We start from the raw sequence: 12,322 nt of genomic DNA, 5'->3' as shown, positions 1-12,322 counted from the left end.
CTTCCAGTTGCAATCCGTGGGATCATGGACGCGCACGTCCGTGAAACGCTATTTGGCCTATGCAACTTTTTCGACGTTATCTCTCGGAAGTCGGTTGGCGTGAGGCAACTCAGAAGGCTACAGGAAGATATCGTGGTGATACTATGCGAGCTTGAGATGTACTTCCCTCCCGCATTCTTCGACGTTATGGTGCATCTGCTGGTCCATATCGTGGAGGATATCATCCAACTCGGGCCGACGTTCCTGCACAGCATGATGCCGTTCGAAAGGATGAATGGTGTCATCAAAGGATACGTTCGCAACATATCACGTCCAGAGGGAAGCATAGCCAGGGGCTTTCTGACCGAAGAGTGCATCTCCTACTGCACGAATTATCTAGGCATCGAGAACCCCGTTGGTCTGCCCGTCAACAGGCACCTCGGCAGGCTCGCTGGATGGGGTCACCGTGAGGGTCGCCTCGAAATGCATGTCGACTTCGATGGTCGACTCGCCGACTTTGAAAGAGCAAACCTAGTCGCGCTACAACACATAGACGTGGTCGATCCTTGGGTGGTAGAGCACAAAACGTTTATTGAGAAGACGTACAATGACCGAGGCCAACAGAGGACAGACGGAGATATAATCAAAGAGCACAACTCATGTTTCACGCGTTGGTTCAAGCAGAAGCTTCTGTCGTACCCTTTACATGAGGATTCTTCCGCGGAAGAACAACTCATATTCGCCTTGTCACAGGGCGCCGAGCACAACCTGATGACGTATGAGGCGTACGATATCAACGGCTACACATTCTACACCGAGGACAAGGACATGAAGAGCGATGGTTATCAGAACTCCGGGGTAACGATGGAATCCTACACCGGTAACGACAAGGATAGATACTACGGAAGGATCGAGGAGATCTGGGAGCTGAGCTACGCTGGAGAGAAGGTCCCGATGCTCCCTGTCAGATGGGCCAAGAGCGTCGTAAAAGAAGACCGGTATTTCACCACCATGGTTATACCCGAAGCCAAATCCAAGACCGCAGGCGCGAACGTCACCGCGAAAAATGAGCCATGGGTACTGGCTTCCCAAGTGGACCAATGCTTCTTCATTACCGACCCATCAAAGCCCAGTCATGTTGTCGTGAGGAGAGGCAAAAGGAAGATCATCGGAATGGATGGAGTCGCCAATGAGCAAGACTTCGACAAGTACGGCGACCCGAAGATGGAACCTGACGACGACGATGAAGTATTAGCATACACCACAAGAAGAAGCAGGACCACCCTACCTAAAGGACGTCCGTTCAAGAGAAGAACTCCATTTACGAAAAATAAGGGCAAGAAGATTGTGAACAGATAGCTAGCTAAGATCGATTGTATTTAAATTGTAGCCTTCATTTCTCGATTGTATTTCATGGGCACCATCTCCCCCGCTCCACCGGCCGCCGCCGCCGACCCCCTGCACCCTCCCCCACTCCACCGCCGCCGACGACCCACCGCACCCTCCCCCGCTCCACCGGCCGTCGCCGACGACCCCCCGCACCCTCCCCGGGCCGCTCCACCGTCACAAATGAATGCAACTAAATTTGCAAAAAAAAGCAAATTTGATTATATTTTCAAATAACAAATTTGATGATATTTTTTAAAAAATCATTACTGTTTTTATAAAAAAATATTACTGTTATGATTTAAACAAGTTTGAATATATTTAAACACAAATAAATATCAAACAACATTTTAAATGCATAAAACAAAAATTGGGGAGCCTGGGAATCGAACCCAGGACCTCCTAGTGTGTGTGCTGCCTGCTGACCAGTCAGGCTAGTGGGCATGTTCTGATGGAGATAGGGTTAGGTGGAATATAACCTGACTAGTCGGGCTAGTAAGTAAAACAAAATTCTAATGGTGCACCAGGGGGAGGTGCGCCATTAGAATCGACGTACTTATGGCGCACCAGGGGAGGTGCGCCATTAGAATCGACGTACTTGTTCCCCTCGCACTGTCGCCTGCCTCCCTCCCTCGCCAGATCCCCCACTCGACCCCAACCGTACGCCGCCGCCCCCTTGCTCCGCCCCCTCCGTCCGCCGCGCCTGCACGTCGTCCGCCGCTGTGGTCTTGCGCTGCCTCGACGCCGCCGCCCCGACCCCTGCCGGACTCCACCCCCGCCCCAGCACGTACGTCCCCTCCCTCCCTTCCCCCATCCCCCTAGCTTCTCCTCCAACTCCTCTCATCACCCGTGCCTTCTTCTGCTCGGAAGGTCAAGAAGGCGGCCAAGGACGCCGACGACATCACAGGCCCCTTCCTCCGGATCGCCGCCCGCAGCCTCCTCGACGCCGGCGTCCTCTAGGTGATTCCTCCTCTCTCCTCCCCTCCTTCCCCCTAGGTTTCTCTCCCCGCCGGCGTCCTCTAGGTTTTTCACGATGTACACTCAAAACTAATGACTCTGAATCTCTGCTACAGAAAATCATACATTTCAGATATGACACTGTTTGGACATTTGTAAAATCCAGTGCTTGTGTATTTGCTGTTTGGATTAACAATTATGAATAGCACATCCTAGGACATGAACTAGAATTATGAACAGGACATCCTAGGAGTAGATGAACATTTTGTGGTTCTGCTAGGACTTGCTCCAGATTTTTAACCCTAGGATTTCTTTTCTTTTAGTTCTTTTCTTACAGAAAATTTACTAAAAATTCAGAAACTTGGAGTAACCTGTGGACTGTACTTTTGTGATCTCCTACTCCTGAATCTTACTACTACAAGCACAAGCAGTACAAATAAGGCTAGAATTTACTCTGAATTTTGACAGTAAGAAGAAGAATGAAAATGCAAGGAGTAAATAAGAATAAGAATAAGAATTTTACTTATGATATGATGATGAGGCAAATCACTAGCAGACAACTGCCAAGAATGCAGGACTATTTTACTCTGCCTAAGAATATGCATGTTTTGTTTTCTGGTTATGGATATTGTGTAGTACTACATATCTTGTTTTTTTGTAATATAATGCTTACCAAAGGTTTCAATATTTTGATGTTACCATTGTTCTTTGAGCATAATTCTTTTTCATTTCCTACTATCCTTATTCTAATTCTCTTAAATTGCTATGTTGTGTGTAATAGAATTAGATCTTGGATCTGCTAGTGGACTTTGGGAGTTTGTTTACCTGGCACCATTCAGTCAAGTAGCCATTCATGTGAACTTTTATTTTGTCCATATGAAAGCAGAGGACCATATGGTCTGTGGCCTTTTCATCCATCATTTACACTGTGAATCCAACACCAGTGGTGCTGCTTTGTTTCTGTGATCACATTGTGGTGCCCGGCACATTTGCCCCATCACTTCGTTACCCCTTTCTCCTGAAATGTTGATTAATTTCCGTTTCGGTTGAGATTGGGGCCCTCCTAGGTCAAGAAAATTAGCAAAGGTCATGCCCAATTTTCTTGACCTAGAAGGTGCCCGATTCTCAACCGAAACAAAAATTAATCAGCATGTATCTTGACATCAACCAATAGTAGTGATCTAGTGCTTTAGTGGTTGGATTAGTTTAGTATTTTTTCACACACTCAGACACCCTTGCTTGCCATGTGTGTGAGAGAGATAGTGAGAGGAGACAAGAAGAAGGGGGTTAGGAAGATGTTGCCTGCTCATCAAAGCTAACCATCTCCCCCTTTTCACCCCTTTTCCTTTCTCTTTTGTGGGTTGCAAGGAAGCTACTGGTTCCATCCCACAACACCTAGCAACAACACACTAACAGGTTCCATCCCAAAACACCTAGGCAATATCACAAACATCTCTCAATTGTTCCTTGACAATAACCATCTTTTTGGCGACATTCCTCGAGAATTAGGTTATTTGGTCAACTTAGAGATCTTGTTCCTTGACAATAACCAACTTTTTGACCAAACTTTTTTCCTATTTAGAGCGAAACATGGCCCACAACGATGAGGCCGGCGGTTCGGGCGGCAAGCAATTTTGGGAGCTGTCCCAGGAGATGGAGGAAGAACCTCACCGCTATGAGGACGCCGCGGAAGACACCGCCTGACTACACAACCCCTAGTGGCGTCGGGGATGACACCACTGATGGTGCCGCCGAGGATGCCACCACTGATGATGGCGGCGCACGCACAGATGGCAGCCAACTGAAGAGGCAATGGAAGGACCGGCGCCCGAACGTGCTCGGCACCGTCAAGGAGGAATTTACTGAAGTGAACTCCGACGGGCATCCAACGGCGCCCAAACATGTAGTCAAGGGGTACTCGGTTCAGCTCGGGTCCATTCTCCGGAGCACCGTCTCGATCAACACCGAGAACCTAAGGCATAAGGACCGAGGGAATTTGCGCTGCCTCCTCTTCACGAAGCTGCACGAACGATACAAGTTCCCCAATGAGTTTGCAAACACACGCCTCTCAGGGAATAAAGTGAACAGTGCCGCCCTCACGAGGATGAGCACGGCCCTGTCTACATGGAGAAGCACGGTGAAGGCAATGATTGAAAAAGGTGATAGTTATGAGAAGATCAAGGCGAAATATCCTTTCATGAGCGAAGATGACTACAAGGAGTTCAAGATCAAGTGCGAGAGCAGCGCAACCTCCGAATCAAGTCAGTGGGGGAAAGAAATGCGGCAGTTGAACTTAGGGGTCCACCAACTCGGTCCCGGCGGTTATAGAGTGGCGGAGCCTATATGGGACAAGGAGGACGCGGAGCGTGCCGAGCAAGGCCTACCGCCCCGCTTCGAGAAATTCCCTGACAAGCAGACCAGGAACTTTGTCAGGGCCCGGTACAAGGAGGACCCGGTAACAAAGGAGCTTACCACGGATCCGAAGACCAAGGCGCTTGAGAAAGTTCTGGTAAGGAATACACCCCCGCGTAATTAGCTACATATATGGTTGCATTCTAGTTAATGAAGCCAAATTTCTAAATGGTTCACATTCCTTCCGCAGGAGGCTGAAAGCAGTAGCGCGGGGTCATCTCAGAGCTCCCCTTTTGACACCCCTTTAAATAGGGCGTTGAACGTAATGAAAAACAAGGATAAGCTCAGTAAGCCGTCATCAGCTGGTCGTGTGGCCGGCAAAGGCTTGTCCACAAAATGGTCGTCATACTATACCGCTGGTGGGCGAAAGGAGAAAAAGACCAGCTCGGAAAGCCAGTCGCGCGAGGTTCAAGAACTCAAGGCACAAGTGGCGCGGATTCCGGAGATTGTCCAAGGCAAGTGCAACAACAACTGGGAACGACGCTCACCGCCATTGTGCCTACCTTGATTCAGGGGCTGACGACGTGGATTGCGGGCGGCCAACAGGGGCCTCCCCCGGTTCCCAGCTTCACGGCCAGCAACTCGCACAACGCGCAGGCGGCGCCATTGGTGTCTCCGGCGGAGGCGGTATTCGTGTCTCCGGCGCCGGCACGGGCATTGGAGCTTAATGCACCTGGGTGTACACCAGCCGGCACCTCGCCAGCAAGCGGCCCCTCCGTCAGTTGCACGCGCATGCCCGCCATTGGCGGTGCCTCGACATTAGCCGAGCTCGACGGCATCACGGTAACTAAGCCTCTCGGCCGATGACTTCATCTCCTTGCCTTTGACTGGGCATCCCTGACGCCCTACATGTTTTCGCAGGGCGCCACCGATGTTCCTTGCACTCTCCTGCACTTCGTGGGCGGCGAGTTGGTCGATGTCGCCAAGGGCAGAATCGTTCAACCGGGCAACCGCGTGTTCCACGGTAATCCGATGCCACCCACCTTCTATAGGGTTGAACTGGTTCGGGTACTGCCAGGCTGCGACGAGTTGTTACCTCCGATTCGACCCGCTGGGGCCGACGAAGATGATGTGATGACCCTCAGCGCCTGTGTAAGCTGGCCCCTGCTTTGGCCGAAGAGCCAGATTCGTTTGGGGGCGGGGGACACCACCCCACAGACAAGACCGCCAGTCGTGCCAGCGCCAAGCCATGGCAAGAACGCCGCAACGCTACCGGACCTGCCGGACATCCCTATGGCACAGGATCCGAACATGCATATGGCACAGGATCCGGACGACGACGACAACGACGACGGTACATTTACCAACGTCGATAAGTACTTTGCCGAACATGGGTACGGTGACGAGTTCTGCGGGCCTCCTTCTCAAGAACCCAACCCTCAAAAAGACGACCGCGATCTAGCTGGTACGGCGGAGAAACCCAATTGCAACAGGCGTCGTCTGGCGTTCAGTTCTCAGGAGACGCCTCCAGCTGCCGCCTTCACCGAGCCTCAGATAGCTGAGGTGCCAAATATTATCAGCCCCAACACGCTCAAGAAGGCGGTCTGTGAGCAGAACTCGATCCCATTACAGCAGATCAAGAAGAAGGGACGGAAACGAAAGACTAACAAGGGCGCCAGTGCGAGCCAACCGGCACCGAGTACGATCCGTGCTCAGGACGGACCACCTTCACCTAAGGATATCTCGAGGAGGGTGCATGTGGCGGGTAGGCCGATGCTACCGACAAATATGCTCAATGCTGCAACCGGTGCTATGCGGAGTCTGCATGACAGTGTTCTTTCTTTGGAGAAGCGGCGTCTCAGAGAGAATGATGTGGCATACCCGGTTTTCGTGGCCAAGGTGCCAGAGGGCAAGGGCTTTGTGGATAGCGCCGTCGGGGGTACGATCGTCCTGCGATTTGATGACATCTTTGCTATGCTTAACCTTCATCCGCTGCACTACACCTTCGTTCGGCTGTTTTCGCTGAGTATGGAGATGCGGATCATTAGAGACAAGACCCCGGACATTGTGATAGTCGACCCCTTCTACATGCGTGCCAAGATCTTGGGCAGCGCTGGGGACCGGCAAGTCGCGAGTTCACACCTCGAAGGCGTCATTCTGGCAAACCCAGATAAGGATAACTTCCTCGTGCCTTACTTTCCCGAGTAAGTCATCTCCTAACCGCCCCGTAACATATGATTTCTTAGATTTCGATCGTTCTTTTTTTCTAACATTCCGTGTTCTGTGCAGTGACACACATTGCACACTCATCCTCTTAAGCCCGAAATATTCCATGGCCACGTATCTCGACCCGGACCGTGACTCCAAGATAGACTACACAAATATCAAGAAAGTTCTTGATGATGCTCTCCCCGGCTACGCCGCATCTGGAGGCACCTTTAAGAGGCCAGTTCGTAGGTACGGCAGGCACGTGTTCACCCACAATACGACGTTCCCCTGCGTCAAGCAGCCGCCTGGCGGTCAGAAGGATGCCTACTACGCCCTCCATCACATGCGGGCGATCGTGCGGGACCATAATCACCTTCTGCTACCAAATAATCTCAAAGATTGGGCCGCAAGCTTGGGGGCAATCCAGGACACGGACATCCGACAAGAATTCTTTCGCATCCAGTCGGAGTTTGCAGAAATCATCCATCAAGATGTCCTTCGTACCTCGGGGCAGTTCTACCTCAAATTTCAACCGTCCAACAGCGAGATAGACACAACGCTACAAATGCAGGCTGACAACGCCCGCGACTTCATGACCATCACGACAGACGGCGGCTTCATCCACGCTCCGGTCCCATGAGTCGAGTCGAAAGTTGTGATGCTATGTGTAGTTCTGAAACATTCATTAGCTCATGTTGTAATTAAACTGTAGTGAACTTGTATGTCTCTTTGGTTTGGACAGTCGTTCAACTTAGATGTAATCGATGCTATTTGTTAGTAGGACCATGAATCGTGCTATTAATGTCTTGCTTTTCTCTTCTGATCCTTTTGTTGCATACTTATATATTGCTTATGTATTGTCTGTTGTTTGGCTAGTGCATAGAGATGTCGTCGTATGTCGTGTACAAGGGTAAGGTTCCCGGAGTCTACAACGACTGGGAGGACTGTCGGAGATAGGTTCACCGTTTCAGCGGTAACAGTTACAAAGGGTACACCACTAGGGTGGAGGCGGAATCTAGATACGCGCGCTATCTAGCGGGAGAGAGGAGGGAGCGTTGGAGGAACCGGATGAAGACCAGTTTCATCGCGATGATGCTCATCGTGATGACCGCATCTCTCTTCTATGTGATGGTAGTTTAGATGATCGATATCGACTTGTAATGTGAAGACAAACTCGCTACTCGCGGTCTCGAGACTTGTAATGTTCTATCTTCGTTCGGTCTTTTGAATTCGGAGACTAATATGATGAATTATATTCGGAGACTAATCTTCTATTGTATTCGATGAATCTGCTGTTGCTGTGTCCTGCTGCTTATTTTCTGTCCAATAATATATTTTGTAATCTGTGCAAAAATCAGAAAAGAAAAAAAATAATCCCTAATATACATACTAATGGCGCATCACGCCAACGTGCGCCATTAGTATGCCAAAGGATACTAATGGCGCATCCCAGAGCAGTGCGCCATTAGTATGCCAGAGGGTACTAATGGCGCATCACCCAGCAGTGCGCCATTAGTATGCCGAAGGATACTAATGGTGCATCACACTGCAGTGCGCCATTAGTATGGCAAAGCACATGGGTATATATGGCCCCCTGGGAGGCATACTAATGGCGCATCGTGGCCTATACTAATGGTGCACTGCCCGGTGCGCCATTAGAGTACCAGATACTAATGGCGCACCAGCGGTGCGCCATTAGTAAAAATTACTAGTGGCGTGATGCTAGTGGCGCACCAGTAGTGCGCCATTAGTAGGCAAAACTGGTGCGCCACTAGTAAGCCTTTTTCTAGTAGTGAGAGCTATACATGTTCTATGCTATTTTACCTGAGAGAGACCAGCATGAGTGATTTAGCTAGTTCATGCTCTTAGTACTTTTGTCCTCTCATGTCCGTGTTCTTCGTCCTGAACTTAATCTCAAAGGGTGATTTGCTTTTGTGGTGTTATGAATGCTTATAATATCATGACCATGTTGAACTCGATGATATCTTTGCTTCTGGTACAAGTGAATGTTTTTTCTTTAAGCTACTGTTGGTGGTGATTAGATAGCGGTAATGACTATGATGATTAAACAGTGGTAATGGCGACTATGATGATTTTTAGCTAGCTAGTATACTGTTGTTGATGATATGATGCAAGAGTTTTTATATTAATATGATGATGATGAGTTATTATATCATTTATGAAAGAAACCGCAGATTAGTTTCAGCTGGATGGATCCTAGCTAAGTGATCAAGTATATGCCATATCCATATTATACTTGATCACTTAATTATGGTGATCAAGTATAATATGGATATGGCATATACTTGATCATTTAGCTAGGATCTACATGCATCCAGTCGAAACTAATCTGCGGTACTTTCACCTAATGATTTAACAACTAAAATAATCACTAAATTAAATTGAAAACACAAAATTAAAGGAAAAATAAAAAATAATACCAAAACACCCCAAACATTTAGTACCGGTTGGTGTTACCAACCGGTACTAATGTCCTGCACGCACCCGGGCCTGGCTCGTGCCACGTGGTGGCACTTTAGCGCCGGTTCGTGATGAACCGGTACTAAAGGGGGGGGACATTTAGTCCCCACTCTTTAGTGCCGGTTGTGGAACCGGCACTAAAGGTCCTTACGAACCGGCGCTAAAGCCCGGTTCTGCACTAGTGGCAGGCGCATCTTTAATCGCGACTACCACGAACCGCAGGCGATGCCGGTGCCGTCCGCGACTCATGTAGACGTGCCAGCGGCGCCATGTCCGCGTGGACGCCCAAGGCTGAGCCCGCCTCAGTGCCGTGGAACATATCCACTCTGCAGGCTATAGCCGCATTCGCAAATGATGAATGAACCAAAATATTGAAGATACATCCTTAAAACATGGATGAACTTATTGTCTTTTTACAACATCCTGAATAGTTACACAATACACTAGGGGCAAAATGGTTTTTCGCCTTACACTTAACACCGTTAGTGTCTAAATGAATGGAAGTGTCATATAAGAAACAAAAAATACTTTAGGTGTCAAATAGAGAAGAAAATTTTATTTTAGGCCAAATAAGAAACCAAACTTTAAGAAGAGGCCAAATAAGGAATTCTCTCGAAAAACAAAGCCATTGCCGGCCAGGTGCGTGTAGAAAATACTTTGCTGAAAACTGCTTGTCATTTTCTTGTGCTCCTCGTAGGGTCCGACGCTCTTACTTATAGAAAGAACTACGATTGATCCCCTATACTTGTGGCTAATCAGAGGCAGGTGGTTTTTCATTTATGGGCCAGGTTAGTCAGACGCAGGCGTGGCAGCGGTCGGGACGCCCGCAAATTCTCCCCCTTCCCCTTAGTTTGTCTCGGATTTGCAGGAAAAACTATGTCCGGGCCGGACGGTGGACCGACGTAGACCCGCCGTTCGAGGGTCCGGGTTGGAGATGCCCTTAGAACTTGGTGACTTTTCTGAATGATCAAGCCTGGTAAAATTTGATATGTTTTCCACAACGCCAGTTTTCTTGCATCTTCTATGACGTCAGTACGTAGTACATTGTCCTTGCACAGTTCATACGTAGGAGCTGTTTGGTTTGAGACTAAGTTTGCCAAAGCTTATTACATCTAAGGTTAGTCAAATTTGACCAATTTAGATGTGTGTTTGGTTTAAGTCACATCTTAGTCAAGCCACACTAGAATCCCACATCATATATCCTGAAAAAATGTGGCAAAATTTCCTTAAGTTTGCCAACTTGTAGCTTTTATTTTGAAAGAACTAACTTTACTCAAGTTTGGCAATATTCTATGATAAAGTGTGACACTCTAGACCTACAACCAAACAACCCGTAATCGCACGGTCGCGCCCCTACAAGTTTGACCTGTAGGCTATAGCTTTCGGGGTGCATGCCATTGCCATGCAGCGTCGATCCTACAGCTACACCGGCAGTCACCGCCAGGTACGTACCGCGAGACGGCCGGGCGCGCGCGGCGGGTGCCAGAAGGGTATCCCGGATGCCACGGCACCCTGTGGCGACAAGACCGGACGGCCGGTGCAGGCAGGGATACGAGGACGTGACCGGCCTCGAATTGTATATCGGTTTCGCCGTATTCAATTCACTATCGCGGCCGTACGTGTGGTTGGGTGACACGCCAACGCCAAGGGTACGCAAGTTGACTTGGGCTCCACGTACAGCAGGCTGGCCGGCCGGCCGTTGAAGAGATGCTCCGCAGACCATGCACAAGGACTGGGTCCTCGATCGGTGCATGACATGGACTTGATCGTACGTACGTGAGTACTTGTCGCCGTTGTCAAATCATGCATTGGATTTACGATTAGTAGAGTTGTAAACCAAGTGCATGGGTAAGAATGAGTACTGTGCAGTTATGTTTTTGCAGGTGTTTATAGTTTGGCCCTCAGTAGTTTAGGTCTCTATGAAGGATTTGTTAGGGCATCTCCAACGACAATCACAAAACCGACGCCCCCAAATGTCTACGGACACGGACAGGCGGCCGAATGGAGGCCTTTCGACGTTATCCCTTATTTTTGCAATGTGGATTGTGATCGACAGTGGGTCAGATGAATTAAGAGGAAAAAAACTAGTGAAAGTTGTGAGCTGTAGAGAGACATTGCTCAACTAACAGTGGACCGGACGAACTGTAGACATTGCTCAACTAACAGTGGACGGACGAACTGTTCAGACACCCCAGATTTGGTTTTGGGCAAGGGGATTTGAGGTGTTCCCCGTGTTCGCGAACAATTGATGATTCACGTTGAAGGTCTAATAGTGTCAAACATATATGAAATATATTTTTTTGAAGAAAATATATGAAAGATTTGGTGAGCCATGTTGGAGATGCCCATAGAATGTAACTGAGAGGCAAGCAAACTGCCTGCCTGAAGTGTTACTAAAATCCCTTCTGGGAAAACAAAAATCTTGATGGTTTGAGCAGTTCAGTAGAGGAAAGTGGTGAGCACCCCATATTGGAAAAGCGTTTGATCATTATCAAAGCCTACAGGTCCCGTTCGTTGCATGCACTTATGATTTGCTTCTGCGTACATCGTCGAGTTAACAGCACACTGGCGCCGATTGTTTTTTCCTCCTCTCATGCCACTGTTGGAGGTCTGGACAGGGCGGGGGGACAAGGTATGGGCGGCATCAGCTGCACGGGCGCGTTGCATGCATGGAGACGAGAGCGCGTGCGTCCCATCGGAGCGGCAGAATCCCCATCAAATCTCACGCCGGCCCGACTGGTCTGCGTGCAACGCGGGGAGGCCACTGTGCCTGATGCGCATGCTGCGCTGCTTGGATGCCTCTTGCTCGTGACTACTCCCATCCATACAGTACCCATCCTCTCACAGCCTCGCTCGCTACTATGGTTTTTTTTATAAACGCGGTCCCTTAGGCCCGATTCATTAAATAAGCTCGAAGAGAATTGCCCGGTTAATAAACATAAAACCGAGCGAAAACCGT

Source organism: Triticum aestivum, chromosome 6D, assembly GCF_018294505.1.
Source record: "Triticum aestivum cultivar Chinese Spring chromosome 6D, IWGSC CS RefSeq v2.1, whole genome shotgun sequence".
Taxonomy (NCBI): Eukaryota; Viridiplantae; Streptophyta; class Magnoliopsida; order Poales; family Poaceae; genus Triticum; species Triticum aestivum.
This window is presented reverse-complemented; position numbering follows the sequence as displayed.